General features: G+C 35.6%; 1 protein-coding gene across 3 annotated transcripts in view; it reads right to left on the bottom strand.

Annotated features, from left to right (window-relative positions):
- Window positions 1-12737: 12737 nt before the first annotated feature.
- LOC140685440 (junction-mediating and -regulatory protein-like) overlaps window positions 12738-24299 on the bottom strand; it is a 69325-nt gene continuing 57763 nt past the window's right edge. For 2 of the 3 annotated variants that reach the window (XM_072952655.1, XM_072952653.1), the window contains 2 exons: window positions 15199-15493; window positions 12738-15104 (listed from right to left, as the gene is read on the bottom strand). The gene's annotated coding sequence lies outside the window, so the exon portion shown is untranslated. The remainder of the gene's footprint in view (window positions 15105-15198; window positions 15494-24299) is intronic. The other variant, XM_072952654.1, reaches the window with a different exon arrangement.

Raw genomic sequence — 24299 nt, 5'->3', positions numbered from 1 at the left:
CCATTATTGAAAACTGTATAGAGATGTCTCAAAAAACTAAAAATAGACTTATTGCATGATCCACCCCCTGGGCATATCTATTTCTGAATGATCTGATTATAATTTATAGAAATCATGTCTCAAATTCAGTGACTATTTTTTAAGATTTTCTCTTATGCAATCACAATATATTTATCAAAATCAGGATACTTAATACTGATTCAGTATTAGTATGTATGCCACAGTTCATATTCAAATTGTACCAGCTGTTCTAATCATGTCCTTCTAAATAATATTTTTCTTGGTCCAAGTGCAATCCAGATATTTGTGGGAAGGTTTTCAGTTTTTCACCATTGAGCATTGCGCTGATTGTAGGTTTGTCAAAAATAGCTTTTATTAAACAAGATTATGTAAATTTTATTATGATTTATTCTACTTCTGTGAAATATGTCCTGGGTAAATTGATAGGGATCACCTTAAATCTGTAGATTGCCTTGGGCATATGACCATTTCAACAATATTGATTCTTCCAATCCAGGAGCACTGGATATATTTCCATTTTTTAAAGTCTTATTTAATTTCCCTCATCAGTGTTTTATAGTTTTCTGTGTAGAAGTCTTTCACTTCCTTGGTTAGATTTACTCCTAGGTATTTTATTACTTTGGGGGCTATTTATTTTTTACATTCTTTTTCTGTTGATTCATCATTAGTGTAAAGAAATGAAATTTATTTTTGAATGCTAATCTTGTAACCTGCTACCTTGCTGAATTCTGTGATTATTTCTAGTAGTTTTTGGGTTTTCTATATATAACATCATATCATCTGCATATAGTGACACTTTTACCTCTTCTTTTCCAATTTGGATTTCTTTTATTTCTTTCTCTTGCCTGATTGCTGTGGCTAGGACTTTCAAGACTATGTTGAATAGGACTGGTGATAGTGGGTAACCGTGTCTTGTTCCAGGTTTTAGTGGGAAGATTTTGAGTTTTTCACCATTTAGTACTATGCTGGCTGTAGGATGTGTAGACATATTTTTGATTTAGCATTCCCTTTGGATAATTGCCCAAGAGTGGGATTGCTGCATCATAAGTTATTTGCATTTTTAGTCTTTTTAGGAATCTCTATACTGTTTTCCACAATGGCTGCACCAAACTGCATTGACACCAACAGAGTATTAGGGTGCTCTTTTCTCCACACCCCCTCCAGCATTTTTCATTGGTGGACTTTTGAATGATGGCCATTCTGACTAGTGTGAGTTAATATTTCATTGTAGTTTTGATTTACATTTCTCTGATAATTAGTGATATTAAGCATTTTTTCATGAGCCTATTGGGCATTTATGTGTCTTCATTGGAGAATTGTTTGTTTAGGTCTTCTGCTCATTTTGGGGTTGGGTTGTTTGTTTTTCTTATTAAGTCATATGAGCTGTTTATATATTCTGGAGACCACACTATTGTCAGTTTCATGTTTTGCAAATATTTTCTCCCATTCCATAGGTTGCCAATTTGTTTTGTTTATGGTTTCCTTTGCTGTACAAAAGCTTGTAAGTTTAATCATATCCCGCTTGCTTAGTTTTGCTTTTATTTCTATTGTTTGACTAGACTGCCCTAGTAGAACATTGTTGAAATGTATGTAAGATAATGTTTTGCCTATGATTTCTTCTAGGAAGTTTACTGTGTCTTGTCTTATGTTTTAGTCTTTAATCCATTTCGCATTTATTTTTCTGTATGGTGTAAGGGAGTATTCTAACTTCATTGATTTACATGATGCTCTCCAGTTTCTCCAACACCATTTGCTGAAGAGATTCTGTTTATTCCATTGTATGTTCTTGACACCTTTGTTGAAGTTTAATTGACCAAAATTTTCTGGGTTTATTTCTGGGCTTTCTATCCTGTTCTATTGATCCATATTTCTGTTTTTGTACTAATACTATGCTGTTTAGATTACTGTAGCTTGTAGTATTTTCTGAAATCTGGGAGGGATATTTCCTCAACTTTATTATTTTTCTTCAGCAATGCCCCGGCAATTTTGTGTCTTTTGTGATTCCATAAAAAATTAAATATGATTTGTTCTATTTCTCTGCAGTATGTCCTAGGTAATTTAATACAGGTTGCATTAAATTTGTAAATTGCCTTGGGCAGGTGCATGGGATATCTTTCCATTTTTTCAGGTTTACTTTAATCTCCTTAATCAAAGTTTCATTGTTCTTCATGTATAACACTTTCACCTCCTTGATTAAATTTATTATTAGATATTTTATTACTTTGAGTGCTATTTTAAAAGGGAGTGTTTCTTTACATTCTTTTCCTGATGATTCATTATTAGTATAAAGAAATGCAACCGATTCTTGTCCATTAAACTTGTATCTGCTACCTTGCCAAATTCTTTTATTTGTTTTAGTTTTGTGTGAAACTTTCAAATTTTTCTGTATTGAGTATCATGTCATCTGCATAATAGTCACAATTTTACCTCTTCCTTTTCCATTTTGGATCCTTTTTATTTCTTTTTTCTTACCTGATTGCTGTGGCTAGGGCTTCCAAGACTATATTGAATACAAGTGGTGAGAATGACAACCTTGTCCTTTTGAAGATTATACTGTATAGCACAGGGAAATATATACAAGATCTTGTGGAAGCTCAAAGCAAAAAAACAATGTGACAATGAATATATGTATGTTCATGTATAACTGAAAAGTTGTGCTCTACACTGGAATGTGACACAACATTGTAAAATGACTATAACTCAATTTTTAAAAGTTAAGAAAAGCTTTTATTATATTGAGATATGTTCCCTCTATAACCATTTTGGTAATGTGTTTTATCATAAATTAGTGTTGAATTTTATCAAATGATTTTTCTGCACCTATTGAGATGATTGTGTGTGTGTGTGTGTGTGTGTTTTCTCTTGTGATGCATTACATTGATTGATTCATGTATGGTGCAGCATCCTTGTGTTCCTGGGATGAATCCAAATTGATCATGGTGTATGATCTCTTTTAAGTGCTGTTGGACTCTGCTAATATTTTGTTGGGGAGTTTTGCATCTATGATCACCAGTGATATTAGTAAGTAATGTTGATTTTTGGTAGTACCTTTGTTTTTGGTATCAGGCTAACGGTGGCTTCATCGAATGAGTTTGGGGGTACTCTCTCTTTTTCAGTCTACTGGAAGTGTTCGAGAAGGACCGTTATGAGTTCTTTGTATGTTTGGTTGAATTCCTCAGTGAAGCCTTCTGGTCCTGGACTTTTGTTTCGAGGTAAGCCTTTATTTCCAATTCAGTTTGATTTCTCCTGATTGGTTTGTTCAACTGGTCAATTTTTCTTCATTCAGTCTTGGTGGACTCTATGTTTCCAGAAACTTGTCCATTTCTTCTAGGTTATCCATTATGTGTCCTAGTAGTTGTTCATAGTATTTTCATATTACATTGTGTATTTTGTGGTATTGTTTGTAATTTCTCCATTTTCCTTTCTTATTTTCTTCATTTCTGCTCTCTCTTTTCTCTTCTTCATGAGCTTGGCCAGAGATGTGCCAATTTTGTTTACTCTTTCAGAAAACTGACTCTTGGTTTGATTGATTTTTTCCATTGTTTTTTAATCTTTATTTCCTCCATGATCTTTCTTATTTTCTTTCTTCTGCTGACTTGCTTTTGTTTGCTCTTGGTTTTTCTAATTCTTTTAGCTAATAGGTTAGAATGTTTATTTGAGATTGTTCTTCTTTTTTGAGGAAGTCCTGTATTAATATTAGCTTCCCTCCTAGGACTGCTTTTCCTGCAAAGCATAGATTCTCTGTTGTTATGACTAGTAAAACTTTAAATAGATGTTTTACAAGAGCAGTTTTATGTTCACAACAAAACTGAGAGGAAAGTACAGAGATTGCCCATATGCCCTGTCCCCATACTTGCACAGCCTTCCCTATTAGGCCACTTTGGTGGGGGACGTTTCTATCTGTTTCTGTTGATGAACCAATAATGACACATCTTTATCACCTGAAGCTCATGGTTTCTATTATTTCACTCTTGGTGTTCATTCTGTGGTTTTGGACAAATGTGTAATGACATACATCCATTATTATAGTATCAAATGGAGTATTTTCACCAGCTTCAAAATCTTCATTGCTTGCCTATTCAGCTCTCCCACCCACAATCCCTGGCATCCACCAATCTTTTTACTGTCCATATGGTTTTTCCATTTCTAGGAAGTCACATAGTTGAAATCATACAATATGTAGCCTTTTCCAATTGGCTTCTTTCACTTAGTAATAGGCATTCAAAAAAAAAATACAGGCATTCAAATTTCTTCCATGTCTTTTCATACCCTGATGGCTCATTTGTTTTTAGGATAGAATATTATTCTATTGTCCAGCTGTACCACAGTTTATTTACCCATTACCTAATGAAGAACATCTTGGTTGCTTCCAAGATTTGGATATGATGGATAAAGCTGCTCTAAACATCTATATATTGTTTTTTGTGTGGACATAAGTTTTCAACTCCTTCGGGTAAATACCAAGGAGTGCAACTGCTGGGTTATATTGTGCATGAGTGTTTAGCTTTTTAAGATGACAAACTGTCTTCCACAGATTCCCTACCATCTTGCATTCCCATCAGCAGTGAATAAGATGTGCTACAGATCCACAACCTCACCAGGGTTTGGTGATGTCAGTGTCCTGAATTTGGGGTGTTCTAATATGTTTGTTTCCATTTGCCTAATGACATATAATGTGGAGCATTTTTTGATATGCTAATTTGCTCTCTGTGTATTTTCTTTGGTGAGATGTCTGTTAATGACTTTTGGCTACATTTAGTCAGGTATTTTTGTTTCACTGTTGAGATTTAAGTGTTTTGTGTATATTGAAGGTAATAGTCCTTTATCAGATGTGCCTTTTCAAAATATTTTCTCCAAGTAAGTGTCTTCTCTGTCATTCTTTTGGTATTATCATTTCTCTAACAAGTTTTTAAATTCAGTTATACTTTTCAACTTCATGTTTCCCATTCTTTTTTTTTTAGTAAGTTCTCTCTTATTATTTTCTATTATATGAGACATTTGCATATCTTCCTTTAAAATTTTAACAATGATTTTTTGTTCTTATAAGAGTTATAATGTCTAATATTATATCTATAATATCTAATATCTGTGCTCAGATATTGAAAAATAGTATTCATTTGATTTGTACTTTTATTCTCCTTTAGAATGGAACAATTTTCAGCATTTCTTTTCTTTCATGATCTTATGACTTTTGAAGAACATATGTCATTAATTTTATAGTAATTTTAAAATATAAAATGTGTCCATTTTATATTTTTCTGATATTGCCTCATGACTAGTTCCATGTCATGTATGCTTAGCAGGAGCACAACAAGCATCAGTGATGCTATGTTCTTCCCAAGGTGTTATTTTAAATGGCACAAGATATCAATTTTTCCATTTATGGGTGATGCTAAGTTCATCACTTCACTAGGTGATGTCTATTAGGTTTCTCCCTTATAAAGTTCTTTTATCCTTTGTGACTAACCAGTAACTTGAGGTTATGTAAATATTCTGTTCTTCATCAAAATTTCACCCACTGTTTTTAGCATCTATTAATTTGAGATTATGTACATATTCTGAGATTATGTAAATACTCTATTCTTTTTTTAATAATTACTCAATTTCATTTCTAGTGATCGGTTTGTTCTAGTGGTCAATTTCTTCTTGATTCAGTCTTTGTGGACTGTATATTTACAGAAACTTGTCCATTTCTTCAAGGTTATTCATTTATTTTCCATAAAGTTGTTTACAGTATTCTCATATGATATTTTGAATTTCGGTATTATTGGTTGTAATTTCTCCATTTTCCTTTCTTATTTTGATTATTTGTGCTCTGTCTTTTCTCTTCTTTGTGAACTAGGCCTGAGGTTTGTCAGTTTTATTTACTCTTTCAAAATACCATCTCTTCGTTTGATTGACTTTTTCTGTTTTTTTTTAAATATCTATTTTATTTATTTTCTCCCTCATATTTATTGTTTTCTTCCTTCTGCTGGCTTTAGGTTTTGTTTGCTCTTCTTTTTCTAATTCTTTTAGTTGGTTGATTAGGTTGCTTATTTCAGATTGTTTATCTTTTTTGAGGAAGGCCTTTATTGCAATGAACTTTCTTCTTAGGACTGCTCTTGCTGCATCCCATAGATTTTGTGTGGTTGTGATTTTTGTCATTTGCCTCAAAGTATTTTTTTATTTCTTCTTTGAATTTAACATTGACCCATTGGTTTCTTAGTATCATGTTGTTTAATCATCATGCTGTCAATTTTTTCTGCTGTTTTGCTGTAGTTGATTTCTAGTTTCATGGCATTGTGTTCAGGAAAAAAATTGCTTAAAATAATTACTATCTTCTTAAAGTTGTTGAGTCTTCTTTTGTGCCCAAGTGCATGATCCATCCTAGAAAGTGTTCCATGTACACTGGAAAGAATGTTTATTTTAATTTTGGGGGATGTAATATTCTGAAAATATCAACCAAGTCTAATTGTTCTATTGTAACATTTAGTTGCTGTTTTGCCTTTATCTTTCTGTCAGGAAAACCTGTCAAGTGATGTGAATGGGGTGTTAAAATCTCCTACTATGATTGTGTTCCCATAGATTTCTCTCTTTATATTTGTTAGTATTCACTTTATGTATTTAGGTTCTCCTATGTTTTGTTCTTATATGTTAACATGTGTACTATCCTCATCTTGCATTTTGCCTTCAATCATTATATAGTGCCCTGCTTATCATTATTTATGGCTTTAGTTTTTAAGTTACTTTGTCTGTAATCAGTATTGCTACTCCTACTTTGGTTTTCTTCCATTTGTATGGAATATCATTTTCAATCCTCTCATTCTCACTCTATGTCTCTTCTTCTCCCTAAAGAGTGTCTCTTGTAAACAGCATAATGTATGTTCTTGTTTTATTTTCCAACATACCACTCTGCCTTTTGATTGGAGCATTTAGTCCATTGACATTTACAGTAATCATTGATAGACTTGTATTTATTGCCATTTGGAACTTAGTTTTGCAGTTGATTTGGTATTTCCTCTTTGTTTCTTTTTCTTTTTGTGGTTTGATAATTTTCCTTGTATTATCTCTGTTTTATTTTGTGTGTGTCTCCATTGTTAGTTTTTGTCATATGGTTACTCTGTTTTTTGCATATACTAACCCATTACTATATCTGTTTGTTTTAAACAGATAGTGATATAAGTTAAAACCATCCTGCCAAAAACAAAAAGAAAAGAAAAATACTCTTAATTTTCTTGCTCCCTTCTCCCACTCTTCATGATTTAGATGTCTCTCTTACAGTTTCGTGTTTATTCTGTTGTTATTCATTGAAGTTATCATCTTTCCAATTATGTTCTTTTCCCTTTCAGTAGAAACCTGGCCATCCTGATTATAATATGTCTTGGTGTGGTTATGTTTGGTTTCTTCTTGTTTTGGACCCTCTGTGCTTCCTGTACTTGGATATCTGATTGCTTCTTAAGGTTTGGGGAGTTTTCAGTTATTTTTTCTTTAAATGCCTTTTCAGTCCCTTTTGATCTTTCTTCTCCTTCTGGGACCCCAATTATGCATACATTGACACACTTTATATTATACCATATGTCACTTATATTGTTTTCATTGTTTTGGTTTTTTTCTCTCTCTCTCTCTGCTTTTCTGATTGGGTGATTTTGTTTTCCTGTCTTCTAAGTCACTTATTCATTCCTCTGCATTATCTAGCCCACTAGCTCTCATTTCAATAAATGGGTTTTCCAATTTTATGTGGCTCCTCTTTATAGTGTTAATTTCTTTTTTTGACATATTCTCTGTCTCTATGCACAATTTGTTTCATTTCCTTCTGTACTGTGATCAGTCATTTTATGAAATAATGATGTAGTAGACTATCAAAGTCTGTTTCATTGATTATTCTTTCAGGGAATTTCTCTTGTTCTTTTAATTGGGAGTGATTCTTTGCCTCTTTACCTTGCTTATCTTTCTCTGGCACTATGGATTATAAAGTATCAGTTATCTACACTGGTCCTGAAAGGTTTTATTTATTCATTTATTTATCTGAAGTGGATGCAGAAATAAAACTATGAAAGAGAAATGTAAAATAAAAAAATTGAAAACAGTGTATAATCAATAACAGAAGAACAAAACAAATAAAAATCAAATAGAAATCAATTTAAAAATTAATAAAAATGTCTTAAAGAAAAATTTTAAGTTAATTAATGAATAAAATATTTTTAAAAAGTAAAAATTAAAGAAAATATGGATAAATTTCTCTATACACTATGCCCTTATAATTTTGTTGAGAGTTCTTTCTAACTTACAGGTAGTTGCCAAGTTTTCCTTCCTTCCCTTTTGCCTGTTATTACTTTGGTTGGGGATGTGGCCAGTGTTCTGGTGGCAAGAGCATGCCCTGGCTATTTAGTGGGGCCTCCTTTTTGTTCTGTTGTTGTCACCAACCCTATCCTCACCCTGCTGCTGGAATTCCACTCACTGGTTCTAGAGGCCCACCAGTCATGTCCCTGGATCAGGGAAAATGGCCTCACTAGCCCTTGCCCCTGCTCTGTGCCAAATCTCTGCTTCTTATTCATTTGTCTTAGAAGCACGAGTCCACAGAGGCACCTTTGCAGAAAGTTTCCCTCTGCATGGGTCTGCAAACAAATCTCAGTCTCACCTATGAGGTTGCCGAACCCTAGGTATAGCTTCAGGTTTCAACCCCACTTTCATGTGGGAGCTGCACACTGGAGAATATGGTTGTTGTCATTAAGCCCTGCCTCTCTTCTCCCAAGGATACACCAGTAATGGTGCCATGGGTCTGCAGAGACAAATGCTACAGTGCCCCTCTCCCTAGGGCGCACCTGCAGTGTTGCTTTGTGTGTGTGTGTGTGTGTGTGTGCATGTGTGTGTATTTTATGAGGGATCCAGGCTTTTCTGATCTGTATATCCTGCTAGTTATGGCGCACAGCTCACTGAAGTCCCCCAAGCTTGCCTCTGTACACTTGGCCCATGTATTTTTCCTGGCTCGGGCAGCCTGTCCTGTCCCAAACCTGCTGGTTGATATCTATGCCTGGGGATTACAAGGATCCTTTGTGCCCACTTAACTTAGTTCTGTCATCAAAGGTCATTCCATCCAGACCCAAGCCTTGGAAGTTCCCCCTCCATCCCACTGACCTCTCCTTTGGAGTGAAGGAGACCCAGCAAATGAATGCTATTTCTCTTTCGTCACTCTCTCCCTGCAGGACTGGTTCCCCACTATTTTCCTTTCTCTTCCTTTTTTTTTTCTTCTTTTCTCCTACTCGATTGGCAATGTATTTTGTCTTTTGAAGAAGGCAATGTTCTGTCAAAGTTCAGCAATTGTTCTGATTGGATGGGTGGGTTCATGGATATCAGTCTTGGTGTATTTGTGGGAGAGGGTGAGCTACAAGTGTCCTTCTACTCCACCATCTTTGCCCTTCTCCTCTGCTTATTTTCTATTTAGAGTAAACCTTTCATTATTTACTTTAGCATAGATTTAGTATTGCTGAATTCTTTTAGTCTTTGCTTGTCTGTGAAATTCTTTCTCTTTCTATTCTAAAGTACAGCCTTACTGCATAAATTATCCTAGGTTGCAGCTTTCTCTCATTCAGAACTTTTAATATATATTGCCACTCCCTCTGGCCAGCAGTGTTGGTGAAGGGAAACCAACAGATAGCCTTATGGGGTTTTCCTTATAACTAACAATTCATTTTTCTCTTGTTGCCTTTAGTATCATTTCTTTATGTTTAACTTTCACCATCTTAATCCTAATATGTCTTGGTGTAAGTTTATTTGGGTTCTTCTTCTTGAGTACTCTCTGTGCTTCCTGTACTTGGATATTTGATTGCTTCTTTAGGTTTGGGATATTCTCAGTCATGATTTCTTCAAATACCTTTTCAATCTCTTTTGCTTTTTTTTCTCCTTCTGTGACCCCTATTATGCATAGGTTGGAATGTTATATATTATCCCATAGATCCCTTATATTGGTTTCATTGTTCTTTTTTTTTTTTCTTGCTTTTCTGTCTGCTGTTCTGATTGGGTGAGTTCTCTTATCATGTCTTCTTAGTTACTTCTTCATTCTTCTGCATTGTCTAGTCTGCTTTTGATTGCCTATAGTGGCTCTTTTCATAGCCATTGAGTATTATGTTTTTTATTATCTCCCCTTTATAGTTTCAATTTCCTTTTCATAATGTTCTCTCTCTATATTTATAGTCTCTTTTATTTCTTTCAGTGCTTTCATCACTCCAGTTTTGAAGTCATGATCTAGTAGACTATTCAAATGTATTTCATTGACTGTTCTTTCTGGGGATTTCTATTGTTCTTTTAATTGAGAATCATTCCCCTCCTTCATTATTTTACTTATATCTCTCTGGCACTATGGATTATGAAGTATCAGTTATCTTCTCTGGTCTTCAAGGGATTTCTTTTTTTTGAAGATGATGTGTTCCTGTGTAGACTGCACACCCCTAATAATTTTGTTGCTAGGTCTGTTTTTAGTATGGATGGTAGCAACGTCTTTCTTCCATGTGTGTTATCTGTTATCCATTTGATTAGGGATGTGGCTGGTGTTGTGGTGACCAGAGCCTTCTCTGGTTTTTTAGTGTGGTCTCCTGTTTGTTCTGTGGTTGTCACAGCTCTGTCAGGGACTGGGTCTGTTTCCTTTTTGTTGGGAGTGAGGCTTCCAGACCTGGTTCTGAGCTCTGGTGCATATTAGGTGGGGTTGGATCACTTTAAGTACTTTTTCTTGATTCTGCACTTGTCCTAGCTTCAGTCACAGGAATATCAGTATGCTGCTCTGGTTTCCCCAGGTTCTCTGCCTTCAGAAATACCAGTGCAATTCCACTGAATTCTGGGTTACACACTTGGTTGGTGATGTACTATCAGGTCAGTGACATCCCCAGCAGCAAACACTGCACCTGCACTTGCCCTGATACACAAACTCTGTTCACCTGTCTTAGATGCCTACACCAGTAGGGCTTCCAGCACTCAGTGACTGCATTCATGCTACCAGATCAGCACCATGCCAAGTGCGAAATGCTGCCCCTTCAATCACCCCACTTTGCAAACTCTGCTCATTTTTCCCAGAGGCCCACAGGTCATGCAACTTGGTCAGAACTTCTCTCTGTGCTGCATCCACTCAGGGTATGTGGGCTCACAGAAAATGGCCACACCAGCACTAACCCTCATTCTGTGCCAGAATTCTAGTCCTTGCCCATTTGTCTTAGAGGTGTGGGTCCACAAAGGCACCTGCATAGCAAAATGGTCCCCTTTGCTTGGTGTTGTAAACAAATTTCAGTCCTGCCTGTGAAGTTGTGGAGCCTCTGGGTATGAATTTGTGTTTCAAATCCACCTCTACCTGGGAGCTGAACACTAAGGGATATGGTGGTTGTGGTGGAGCCCTGCATCTCTTCTCCTAAGAACACACCAGCAATGGTGCCACAAGCCTGTGTAGACAAAGGCTATGGCCCTGCCTCATTGTGCTCCTCCCTGCAATGCACACCAGCAGTATTGCTTTCTTTTTTTTAATTTTATGGGGAACTCAGGCTGTTCTGTTCTCTATACCCTCCCAGGCATAGTTCATAGCATACTTCAGCCCCCTGAGATTGCTTCTGTGCAGTTGGCCCCAGTCCACCACTTGGCTCTGGCAGCCATTCCCAGCCCACCCCCTGCTGGTTTGTGTCTAAGGCTGAGGTCACAGGGAAATTTAGTGCTCATTTTACTTATTGCTTTGTGGGCCAAGGGCTACTTTGCACAGATAGAAGACTTGGAGTACCCCCTTCCCCCCAGTTTAAGAGTGCAAATCCTCCTTTGTCACTCCCACACTGTGGGATTTTTCCCATGCTATTTTCCTTTTACTTTTTCCTACCAGATTTGTGGTGAATTCTGTCTTTTGAAGAAGGTGATGTTCTGTTAATGTTCAGTAGGTGTTCTGAGTGAATGGGTAGGTCCAGGGGTGTCTCTCTTGGTGTATTTGTGGGAAAGGGTGAGCTCCTAGTGTCTTTCTACTCCACCATCTTGGCTGCTCCTGACTCCTCTTTCTTAAATTTGATACTGAAATTACTAATAATTGCCCAGAATTCTCAATATTTCCATGATCTATTCAGATAGATATTGTATACCTGTCTGAAAATTAACATGACATTTCTTATTTTCAAAAAAATTGACAGCACATTCTGCAGGGAAGAAGTAAATATAAGTGTAATCCTATGAATTTTCAATAAAAGGATGAACCGATGAAAAGTCTGGTAGCCATGTACACTGAACATCAGTTATCTTTGTTCTACCTTCCTTGATAATGACATTTTCTGTGGTACTAATTTCTTCTCTTCCCTCTACTGATCAAAACTTCTCCACTTGAAGGCATATAGTGGTGAGCATAGATGCCTTCCACAACTTCTCCACTCTCCACTGTGAATAAAACATAAAACTAAAATGTCTTAGCCAGACATCCAAAGTCCAACATAGTTTTATCTTAGTTCCACTCCCCCACAATTCATTTAATTCTAGGAAATAAAGATGAACATGTCAGTCTAATACTGGAAGACACTTCACTTTTTTTTAATGTTTATTGATGGATATCTAATATCAGTTTTAGATTTTTTTTCCTCTTGGGCTAAACCTAATTCCCCAAAAGTAAATATTTAAGTATTTTCTCTGCTGGGTTTAAGCGTTACAAGTTATTTATTATTAATTATAGACTATAATCATCCTTATATTATGAGATAATGAAATACAAACACATTTCAAATTGCTTCTCCACTCACTCTCCTCTTTCTTTTAGAGAATAAAAGTTTATCATTGAATTTTAATTCATAATTAAAATATATCTATATATAATTGTTTATATTTATTTATTGAAGTATAGTCAATTTACAATGTTATGCCAATTTCTGGTGTACAGCATAATGCTTCAGTCATACATTAACATACATATATTATTTTTTATATTCTTTTTCACCATAAGTTACTACAAGATATTGAATATAGTTCTCTGTCCTATACAGTATGTAATTGTTGTTTATATTTTATATATATATTAGTATCTGCAAATCTCAAGCTCTCAATTTAGCCTTCCCACTCTCTTCTCCCTCTGGAAACCATAAGTTTGTTTGCTATGTCTGTGAGTCTCTTTCTTTTTTTAATAATTTCATCTATTTTTTAAATGCTACATATAAGTGATATCATATGGCATTTTTCTTTCTCTTTCTGACCTCACTTAGAATGATATTTCCCAGGTCCACTCATGTTGCTTTAAATGGCATCATTTTATTATTTTTTTATGGATGTGCATTATTCCATTGTATAAATATACAACTTCCTTATCCAGTCATCTGTCCTCTTGTTAATCTTACTGGGGAAGCCAAATCTTACTGGAGAGACCAATGCTCACTTTCTAGGTCAGAAGTGGAATAGTCAATTTGTTTTGGCTTGCTTTGAACTGAAAATTGTTGTGTTAGAGGATATCATTTCCTATGATGATGCCTTTTTCCGCACAGTAATGTTCCCACTGTTCAGTCATACCTTTCCTGAATCTCCCTACATGGACAGAAATGTCAAGCTTCACCGTGAGAGACACAAGCTCATAGACTTTATACTTCCAGAATGATTCAAGATTTGGATGTAAGACTCAGGTTAGAATCAGTGCATTAAGTTGTTCAACAAATAAATTACACAGACTTAGTATATGCCAACCTCAGACACTGGCTGCAAGTGGAGTCAGGGTATTCACAAACCAGAAAGCATCACTGAGTTTATGTCCAGAGTTTTTACTTGGGCTTTATAATTTATTAAATCATTGGACACATGATTAATCTCCATCTCCAGCACCATCTCCTCCCATCTTCACAGAGTCCAGCGTGGCCCTAATTTTCAACCCTCTAATTATGTGGTTGGTCTTTCTGGGATTAGCCCTCATGCTGAAGTTAACTTGGGGCCTACTACCATGAGTCACCTCATTAGCATAATAGACACTCTTCTCACTCAAGAAATTCCAAGAGTTTTGAAGTTCTGTGTCTGGTACAAGAAATAAAGGACAGATATTTTATTTATTATACCACTGGTAATAACTCTAAAAATTTGGTATGCATGAGAACTACAAAGGAGATTGTTTAAAATTTTACCCTTTGTAGAACTGAATTAAGGCTCAGAACTTCCTAACTTTCAGGAGCACATAAAGAATGTTACATTGCTGATGAGCATGTAAATTGGTACAATCACCTGAGAAGCAAATATCTGTCAGTATCTACTTTAACCTGAACATACAGATAAACCTATTCCAGCAAATCTGCTTCTAGGTAAATACCTAATAAAAGTGGCCACTGTCAGGACAAACTGAAATATTTTGAAACACACACTCAACCACACTAAAGATTACTTGTTGTCTGTCTAGCTCACCCTTTGAATATTTCAAATTCAATGTTACTGAGCTATTTTCTAACTCTGTAGGTAGTAGGAAACATACAGTGCTATAAATTATTATTTTTCTGTAGAAATGTTAATGTACTTAATCTTGTGGAATGTAATTGCTGAGTACCATTGCCTCAGTGTGCTGTAGTTTGTCTAGATTTCTTCTTTAAAGGAACCCTTCATCTCCTCTCTAAGTCACCATTTCTAAGAGGGACAACACTTAAATTGGTGTGAAATACAAGACTTATAAAATATGAGAGCACATCTTAATTTGACCTTCAAGCCTTTTACATTCTGGCCTCAAGCATCATTTCCAAATTCCCCTTTTTATTTCCCTTTCTCAACTCATATCCAAAGACTGTTACTGACAATTCAGCCATCTTGCATGATGTCTTCATCCATTACCCAATTCCTCTCCCAGCATGCATGCTCACACACACAAACATGACCACTTCCACCTGCCTTCCTTTCCTCTTTGAACTTTTTGAGCACTACTGTGAGCCACTCACTTAAATTTCAATTATACATCATCTTACATATTTACCTTAGTGCATATCAATCTCTCCTTTTGCTTGGCAAGTTCTGAAGGCTTATCCTTCCTGTTATTAACTGATTTCTTATCTGGTCCTGGGGTGACATCTTTTATGCATATGAGTTGAAAGAGAAGCAGTCAAGTGAATGGTTGATGAAGAAGTATAAAAATTGCCATGTAGGAAAATCTAGGACAGCAAAAAGAAATTAATAAACAAAAATAATTGGCCATGCAGAGAAACTGTGAAACCAATGATCTTTATGCTTTAAGTCCAGGATTACCTCCCTGCCTAGTTCATTGGAATTCAAACCTAGGAATTTGCCCATGTGGTCCCACACCAGCTCCACTTTCTGCTTCTGCTATTCATTCTTGTGGAATTTTCTGTATGACATCTGCCTTCAGCCTGTCTTTGTCTTCTGGTTTCTGCTCATGTCCCTTCATCCCAGTTCTTAGTGACTTGTCAGATGTCTCTGATATCACAGCGATGAACTTCCTTATACTATGTCTGGTGCAGGGTAGGTGCTCAGTGAGGATTTTCCTTCTTCTTAAAGTAGCTCAGATTTGTTATTATGCTTCCTGTGGAAGTGAGCAAAAGGCTTTTATTAAATTAGGAAATAAAAGCAACCTGTGTTGTCAAAGATGTTAGCCTGAAGCAAAATTCCAAGTTGGATGCTTGGAGAGTCAGTGGGAGCACCACAGGAACCTCTCCCTCCTTGTCTCTCTAGATGGACTCACTTGCTCATTGTCCTTTAGGGGCTTAAGGAGCAAGTCTGAACTCACAGCTCCTTGTTCACATCAGAGGCTGCCATCCAACCACTGTGGCCCTGACTCGACCCTCTCCTCCAGCAGCACCAGCTCAACTCCAGAGCAGAAGCTGAGAGCAGTGTCTGTAGATCAGAGTCCAGAGAGCTAGCTCTTCCTGCATAAAGTGGGGTGCCCCTGCATTGAGCTGTGTTGAATGGCAGCAAGCATCCACTTTTTAGCAGGTAGGGCTTCCCCCTTCCCAACTCTCTCACCCTTAGAGTCTCTTCCCCCTCTCCCCTTTCTCCCCTCCATCCTTCTCTAACACACCATTGAATAGATGATGCTGGCTTGTAGCTGTTAACTTAGTTCTTTTTTATAAACCCAGTAGTTTATTTCAAAGTAGAAATTTTAGGTTTACTGGAAAAAAATCCCACTATAATTGACACTTATACAGACACTAGACTACTGTACATTTAAAAAGAGAAAAAATCAAGAAGGGCCAATGTGGTGGATTAGAACAACACTCTTAGCTCACCCTCTCCCACAAATGCACCAAGACTGACATCCACTGACCCACTTATCCGATCAGGAAGTCTGCTGAACTTTGACAGAACCTTACTTTCATCAAAAGACAAAACACGTCATTAATCTGGTAGGAGAAAAGGAAAATAAAAGGAAGAAAAAGGGAAATAGTGCAGTCCAGTCCCATGGGGAGGGAGCAGCTCATTTGCTGGGTCTCTCCCATTCCAATGAAGAGGTCAGCTGGATGGAGGGGGAACCTCTGAGGCTTGAAATAGTGTAGAATAGCCCTTGATTGACAGAACAAAGTTAAATGGGCAAAAAGTGTCCTCATGATCCCCAGGCTTAGACACCAACCAGCAGGTGTGGGATGAAACAGACTGCCTGAGCCTGATGGAGGACTCGGGCCAACTGTACTGAGGTAACCTCAGGAGATTTCAATGTGCTGTGTGCCATCGCTGGAAAGGTATACAGAGCAGAACAACATAAGTCCCCTATAAAATATAAAAAAAAAAAGGAAAAGCAACACTGCTGGTGTGTCCTGGGGGGGAGGGGTGCCATAGCTTTTGTCTTTGAATACTTGTGGCATCATTTCTGGTGCCTTTTCTGGAGAAGAGAGGTGGGACTCAACCACACCCACCATATACTCTAATGTGCACCCAGGTGGAGGCAGGGTTGAAATCTCAGTCCCTACCTAGGGGCTTTGAAACCTCATAGGTGGGACTCAGATTTGTTTACAGCCGCAGGCAAATAGGAAAGTTCTGCTTCAGTACCTCTGTGAACTCATGCTTCTAAGACAAACAAGAAGGGTTCTGGCACAGAGCAGGAGTGATGCCAGGTATGGTCATTTTATCCAAGTTCACCTAAAGAGCATGGAACTGAAGTGAAGTTAGGAGGGGCACTGAAAGGCAGAGAGACCAACCACCTAACATGCACAAGTGCACCACCACAATACAGCATTTGGAGGAGACATGAGACATGGCACTAGGAGAAGCACAAATCAGGTGCACAACTGGAGGGCCTCTGGAACCAGTGAGTGGAGTTCATGCAGCAGGGTGAGAACAGGAGCAGCGACAACCACAAAATAAAAAGGAGATCTCACTTAATAGCCAGGGAAGACTCTTGCTACCAGATCACAGGCAAAATCCCCAACAAAAAGAATAACAAGCAAAAGACAGGAAGACATAGCAACCACCCATACTTCAGACAGAGCTATCAACAAAATTATTAAGAGCACATAGTGCCCACAAAAACACATCCACATTTTTTCACTTTTTCTTTTACTTTTTAAATTTTTACTTTTAAAATATTTTTATGTTTCTGTTTAACCCCTTTTAAAATTGGACTTTAAAATATTTTAAATTGTTTTTAGTTTGTCTCAATTTCATTTTTATTTCTCTTTGCTTTATTCTTCTATTATCGATTAGACTATGTTCTCAATTTTTTTCTTCTTTTAAGCTTTTTAAATTTCTCACAATTTGCTTTTTATCTCTTTGTTTTGTTCTCTTATTATAATCAGCTTTCAGATATTATTCTCTAATTTTAAGACTTTTAAAATTTGTCTCAATTTTTATTTCTCTTTGACTTGTTCTGTTATTGTTCATAATCTGTTTTCAAATCTTATTCTCTTCTTTTAAATTTTTTTAGCTTTATTTCTGCATCTGTTTTAGGTAAATAAGTAGAAAGAAAACCTTTAGAAACAGAAGAGATAACTGATGCTCCATAATCAATAGTGCAGGAGAGATATAAGTAAAATAAAGAAGTAGAGGAACAACTCCCATTTAAAAGAACAGGTAAAATCCCCTGAAAGAATGATCAATGAAATAGACCTTGATAATCTATTAAATCATGTTTTCAAAAAAGGAGAGATAAAAGTACTAAAGATACAAAAAGAGATTGTATATAGAGGCAAAGAATATGGCAAATAGGAAATTGAAACTTTATAAAGAGAAGTGAATTAAAATAGGAAAACTAATTTGCTGAGATAAGAGCTGAGTTAAAAGTTGTAAAAAAAAGTAGACTACTTAATGCAGAAGAATTAATAAGTGGTTTAGAATACAGGACAACAGAAATCAACTAATCAGAACAGAAGAGAGGAAAACAAACAAAAACCAATGAAAGAACAAAATTCAATGAAAACAATTATCCTGTGGGATACTATAAAGTTTGCCAAAACCTACACATAGCAGGGGTCTCAGAAGGGGAAAAAAAAGCAAAAGGGATTGAAAAAGTATTTGAAGAAATCATAATTAAGAAGTTCTGAAACATAAAGAAGCAATCAGATATACCAATACAGGAAGTACGAAGGGACCCAAACAAGAAGAAACCAAAGAGACACACACTAAGATATATTATAATCAGCATGGCCAGGGTTAAAGATAAAGAAATGATTCTAAAGTCATAAGGAGAAAAACAGAGTTAGTTACAAAGGAAAACTCATAAGGCTTTCAGCTGATTTCTCTACACAAACACTACAAGCCAGAAGGGAGTGTCAAGATATATTCAAAGTCCTGAATGAAAAACAAAAAGATTCAGCCTAGGATAATTTATCCAGCAAGTCTATTCTTTAGAATAGCAGGAGAAATAAATATCTTCACAGACAAGCAAAAATAAAAGTATTTAGCAACACTAAATCTATACTAAAAGAAATATTGAATGGTATACTCTAAATCGAAAAGAAGCAGGTTGCTTTTGAAAGGAGAAAACCATAATTGGAAAGGTGATAACTACCATGAATTACAACAGAATAAACATGGAATTGTAAAAGAAGACATCTAAATCATTAAGAGTGGGAGAGGGGAGTAAGAAAATATAGAGTTTTCTTCATTCTTTAATTTGTTCATTCTCTGTAGGATGGGTTTGAGCTTATATTACTATAAGTTTAAAACAAACAGATACAGTAATGGGTTAATATATGTACAAAATTGGGTAACCATAAGACAAAAACTTACAAGAGAGTCACAAAAACTAAAAATTAATGAAGATAATAGAAAGGAAATTTTTAAAAAATAAACACACACACAACAAGAAAAAGAAAGGAACAAGGGAAAAAATGCCAAATCAACTGCAAAATTAAGTTTAAAATGACAATAAACCAAAGTTGATCAGAAATTACTTTAAATTTCAATAAATTAAATGCTCTAATGAAAAGACATAGAGTGACAGACTGGAAAATAAAACAAGAACCTACAATATGACACATACAAGAGACCCATCTTTAGGAAAGGACACAAATAGACTGTGAACAAGATATTACACACAAACAGAAATGAAAAGAAAGCAGGAGTAGCAATACTGATTTCACACAACATGAAATTTAAAACAAAGACCATAAAGAAAGGTGAAGAATGTTTTACGATTTAAGAAGCAATACAAGATGAAGATATTACATCCATTAACATAACTATACCCAATGTAGGAACAACTAAATACATAAAGCAAATACTAACAGATATAAAAGGAGAAATTGCTGGGAATAAAATAATGGTAGGAAATTAAAACATCCCATTATCCTCACTGGAAGACCTTCCAGATGCAAATTTAATAACGCAACTGAAACTAAATAATACCATACACAAATTAGACGTGGTTGATATTTCAGAACATTATACCCTAAAAAAATACAATATACATTCTTCATAAGTGCACATGGGACATTTTCTAGGATGGATTATGTACTTGGTACAAAAAAAGACTCAACAATTTTAAGATGATAGTAGTTATTTTAAGCATTTTTTCTGAACACAATGCATGAAACTAGAAATCAAATACAGAAAAACAAAGGAGAAAGAAATGACAGCATGATAATTAAACAACATGATTCTAAGAAACCAATGGGTCAATGATAAAATCAAAGAAGAAATTAAAAACAACTTTGAGACAAGTGACAAAAATTACAACCACACAAAATCTTTGGGATGCAGATAAGCATTCCTAAGAAGAAAGTTCATTGCAATAAAGGTCTTCTTCAAAAAAGATGAACAATCTGAAATAAACAACTAACCAACTAAAAGAATTAGAAAAAGAAGAGCAAACAAAACCTAAAGTCAGCAGAAGGAAGAAAACAATAAATATCAGGGAGGAAATAAATAAAATAGAGATTTAAAAAACAATAGAAAAAGTCAATCAAAGAGCTGTTTTTTTGAAAGAGTAAATAAAATTGAAAAACCTCAAGCCTAGCTCACAGAGAAAAGACAGAGCGCAATCAAAACAAGAAAGGAAAATGGAGAAATTACAACCAATACCACAGAAATTCAAAATATCATATGAGAATACTGTGAACAACTTTATGGAAAATAAATTAATAACCTTGAAGAAACAGACAAGTTTCTGGAAACACACAGTCCACATGACTGAATCAAGAATAAATTGACCACTAGAACAAACTGATCACTAGAAATGAAATTGGATAAGCAAAAAAAAAAAAAAAAACTCCCAATGAACAAATGTCCAGGACTGCATGGCTTCACTGGAGAATTCTATCATACATACAAAGAAGAACTCATACTGGTCTTTCTCAAAATCTTTCAGAAGTTTGAAAAGGAAGGGGTACTCCCAAACTAATTCTATGAAGTCACCATCACCCTGATACAAAACCAGACAAAGACACTACCAAAAAAGAAACACACAGATCAATATCAATGAGGAAACATAGATACAAATATTCTCAACATAATATTAGCAAACAGAATCCAACAGCACATAGAAAAGATCATACACCATGATCAAGTTGGGTTCATCCTAGGAACACAGGATGGATCAACATATGCAAATCAATCAATGTAATACACCCTAACAACAAGAGAAAGGACAAAAACCACATGATCATGTTAATAGATGCAGAAAAAGCATTTGATAAGTTTCACCACCCATTATGATAAAAATCCTCACCAAAGTAGGTATTGAGGGGACATATCTTAACATAAGAAAAGCTGCTTATGACAAATCTACAGCTAGCATAGAACTTCATGGTGAAAAGCTGAAAACCTTCCTACTAAAATCTGGCAAAAGGCAAGGTTCTCCACTCTCACCATTTCTATTCAACATAATCTTGGAAGTCCAAGCCACTGCAATCAGGCAAGAAAAAGAAATAAAAGAGATCCAAATTGGAAAAGAAGCTAAAAAATCCTCACTATATGCAGAGGACATGATACTATATATAGAAAACCCTAAAAGGTCCATGCAAAAACTACACGAACTAATGAAAGAATTTGGCAAGGTACAAGGATACAAGATCACAAGATTAATGTACAAAAGGATACAAGATTAATGTACAAAAGGATACAAGATTAATGTACAAAAATCAGTTGCATTTCTTTACACTAATGATGAATCAACAGGAAAAGGAAGTAAAGATACAATCCCTTTTAAAATTACACCTAAAGTAATAAAATATCTAGAAGTAAATCTAACCAAGGAAGTGGAAGACTTATACATGGAGAACTACAAGGAAATTAAAGGAAATTTTAAAAAATGGAAAGATATCCCATGCTCCTGGATCGGACAAATCAGTATTGTTAAAATGGCCACATTTCCCAAGGCAATCTACAGATTTAATGCAATCTCTATCAAATTACTAAGGACATATTTCACAGAACTGGAACAAATCATTATAAAACTTATATGGAATCACAAAAGACCCAGAATTGCCAAAACATAACTGAAGGAAAAGAATGAGGCTGGAGGAACAACCCTCCCAGACTTCAGAACATACTACAGAGCTACATTAATCAAAACAGCATGGTATTTATACAAAAACAGACATATCAATGGAACAAAATAGCCCAGCAATGAACCCACAATCTTTTGGTCAATTAATCTTCAACAAAGGAGGCAAGAACATACAATGGAATAAAGACAGTCTCTTCAACAAATGGTGTTGGGAAAACTGGACAGCAGCGTGTAAATCAATGAAGTTAAAATACTCCCTCTCGCCATACACAAAAATAAACTCAAAATGGATTAAAGACTTAAACAAAAGACGTCACAATAAACCTCTTAAAAGAAAACATAAGCAGAACATTATCTCACATACATCTCAGCAATGTTCCCCAGGGCAGTCTACCAAAGAAATAGATATAAAAGTAGAAATTAACAAGTGGGACCTAATTAAACTTACAAGCTTTTGCACAGCAAAGGAAACCATAGGCAAAACAAAATAGCAACCTATGGAATAGGAGAAAATATGTGCAAAAGATGAAACTGACAATGCTTGATCTCCAGAATATATAAACATCTCATATGACTTAATAAGAAAAAGACAAACAACCTGATCCAAAAATGGGCAAAACACCTAAACAAGCAATTCTCCCATGAAGACATACAAATGGCCAAAGGCACAAGAGAAAATGCTCAATGCCACTAATTATCAGAGAAATGCAAATTAAAACTACAATGAGGTTTCACCTCACACCAGTCAGAATGACCATCATTCAAAAGTCTATAAATGACAAATGATGGAAAGGGTGTGGTTCAAAAGGGACCCTCCTACACTGTTGGTGGGAATGTAGTTTGGTGTAGCCATTGTGGAAAACAGTATGGAGATTCCTCAAAAGACCAAAAGTATACTTACCATATGATGCAGTGTTCCCACTCCTGGGCATATATACAGAAGAATCCTTAATTCAGAAAGACACCTGCTCCCTAATGTTCATAGCAGCACTAGTTACAATAGCCAAGACACGGAAGTAACCTAAATGTTCATTGACAGATGACTGGATAAAGAAGTTATGGTATATTTATACAATAGAATACTACTCGGCCATGAAAATTGAGAACATATTGCCATTTGTAGCCACGTGGATGTCCCTGGAGAATGTCATTCTAAGTGAATTAAGCCAGAAAGAGAAAGAAATATACCACATATCACTTATATGTGGACTCTAAAATATAAGACCAATGAACTTATATGTAAAACAGAAACAGACTCATAGACATATAATACAAACTTGTGGTTGCCAGGGGAGAGGGAATTTGGAAAGGATAAACTGGGAATTTGAGATTTGCAGATACTGAGTGACATATATAAAATAGATAAATAAGTTTTACTGATAGCACAGGGAATTATATTCAATATCTTGTGGTAGTCAATTTTTTAAAAAGAATATGAAAATTAATATATGTATATTTATGTATCACTGAAGACTAGTGCTGTTCACCATAAATTAAGGCATTGTAAACTAAGTATAACTCAATTTTAAAAAGTAAAATAAAAAGTTGTCATTAAACTAGCAAAAATGCTCAGAGAGCGCATACAGATGAACCCACTGCCTCTGTCAAAATGAAATCACAGTGGGTTAGGAGGAAACTTGCACTGATTTCGAAAAAAACAGGCAATGAGCCCAAACCAAAGTTAATATCTTCCACTCCGTTTTTCACTTGGGGCTTCATTCTCATGGAAATCTGACATGGAAGGGAAGTGTTAGGGACTTCAGGCTAGCTGACGCTCACTCCATGTTCTCTGATCAGTCATCTTAGCTGCCACAGGGGAGCGAGTGTCTCACTCCAAGTGGAAGAACACAGCACCAAGGCAGTGAGGGACCTCAAATACATCCACAGCATAAAGAAACAGTTTCTCAAAACATTTTGAGATATATGTCTATCAATCAGCATCATCAAATTATTCACTTGTATGTACTGCTTATGAAGCCATCACTATGGTCTCTGAGGGTACTAGAATTACAAGAGTTTACAAGATCTGACAAATAACAATGAGTTTTTCTTCTGTCTTTAAAATTTAAAGAAATTGAAAATATTATTTTGGTGGGCTAGCTGCCTCCATTGAGAAAAATTTAAAGAAGCACAGCTACAAATATAAATATCAAACCAAGCTCGGTCTCTGTACTGATCACTGGTCCCTGGCAGACACAAGATGGAAATGTGTAGCTCAAGTTCTTGGCATGAATTACTTCCTATTAATTTGTCATTAACAGTAGATTCTGTCAAACAAATTTAATCTTATTGATTTGTTTTCGAAAATAAAGACCTCTCACTTAAAAAATAAAAATCTTCAAAACCTTTTAAAAATGGGCAACTTGCTATAGCCTGGTTTATATTAGACATTAGGAAGGTCTTCCATTGTCTTCTTATTTACACTTTCACGTGCAATAAAGAAAAATCA

Source organism: Vicugna pacos, chromosome 31 (genome assembly GCF_048564905.1).
Source record: "Vicugna pacos chromosome 31, VicPac4, whole genome shotgun sequence".
NCBI lineage: Eukaryota > Metazoa > Chordata > Mammalia > Artiodactyla > Camelidae > Vicugna > Vicugna pacos.
The sequence above is the reverse complement of the archived record's forward strand: the minus strand, read 5'-3'. Positions and strand labels throughout refer to the sequence as shown.